Here is a 1,521-nt window from a genome sequence, read left to right as displayed (position 1 = left end):
AAAAAGAACCAAGCCATCTCTCGGGTAGGGATTAAAATCAGCAAAGCCACCTCTCGGGTAGGGACCAAAGACAAGCAAAGCAAATCATCAAGACTCTCGAGTAAAGACGAGTTTTAAAGACACAATCATGGGCTCAGGAGTAGGAGCTAAAACAAGCAAACCAAGCTCCCAAGTCAAGCCAAAACCCGGCCACAGCTAAGGCTCAAATCCAAGTTACAACAAGATAGTCTAAAGAAAACATTCTCATACCCCTGAGACATCAAAATATAGAAACGACACATGCCTTACACAAGACAACTACAAAATTATTGCGAATCAACATAAATTCATCTATCACACGTATATTTGAGCTAAGACATCGGTGGGATACCAAAATCGAGCCCTACAGGGGCCAAAACCGAGCCCAGCAGGGGCCTCCATAAGGATAGAGCTCTATTCATTTTAATTCCAAAACCAAGACTCCAAACCCAACCAAAACCGAGCTCAACAAGAACCAGGAGTCAAAACCGAGCTCAACAAGAACTAGAAGCCATAGTCAGAGCTCAACAAGATTAAAACAGGCCCAAGCATTGATATATAAATTCATACTTTAATAGAAATTAAAGTTCCAGCCACCTGTAGGTAAAACCGAGCCATTCAAAGCTAAGAAACAACCTGCATGTCTAAATATCCCAAGCATGAAATTATTCCAAAAAATATTTGAACAGGAGAGGAACTTCACGAGGAGCTAAACCAAGCCCTCAAAACAAGCTACAACACTGTCCACATTAAATAGATTTTCTCATAGCATACATTTCAAGCCAGGGAAAGCCACAAGAGCTAAACCGAGCCCCCAAACATGCATAAAACAGTAAAATGAACCCCCTAGCATTCATAAAAGGCCAAATAACCTCTCCAACATTTCATGCTAAATGAAAATAAGCGAAAAGCTTCATAATACTCATCCTAACATGCTTGCAAGAGGAGCAAAAATTATTCCGAAGTCATGTCTTAACTTCCTAAGTGTTTTCAACATAAACATGCCAGAATAATCATAAAGATGCCATAGCCTCCCTAGTTTAAGCAAGTAACCAAGTTTAGCTCTTAGGACATGCCCACATTTCCATTTTTAAATGCATCTGAAGTGAATATCTCAACAATATATCAAAGTAAAATGAACTAGCATGCTGTATTATCCAACAAATCTAAGCTCAAAGGCTCGGCAGAGAGAAAAACCGAAAGGAAACAGAGTACCGAAGAAGAGGGGGAAAGAAGGGGTACCTCTATAATGCCAAAGTAAAGCACTGCAACACAAGAATTCACCTCAAAGATGTGTTCTCGCCGAAATTCCCTTTCCAATCCCCTCACAGACAAAATTTCTACTCCCCTTCTTCAATAACCCCAAAAATCTCAAAAGAAACTGTGTTTATAGGCAGAGAAGAGAGGGGAAGCGAAAGGAGATCACACCCTCGACCCACGACACTCGAATCGGGCCAAAGAAGAAAAAAAAGGACGCGCTCCCTGCTCTCAGAAGGCGAAGGC

The sequence above is a fragment of the Phalaenopsis equestris genome, unplaced genomic scaffold (genome assembly GCF_001263595.1).
Source record: "Phalaenopsis equestris unplaced genomic scaffold, ASM126359v1 Scaffold214935, whole genome shotgun sequence".
Lineage (NCBI taxonomy): Eukaryota > Viridiplantae > Streptophyta > Magnoliopsida > Asparagales > Orchidaceae > Phalaenopsis > Phalaenopsis equestris.
Note: the sequence above shows the minus strand (reverse complement) of the source record.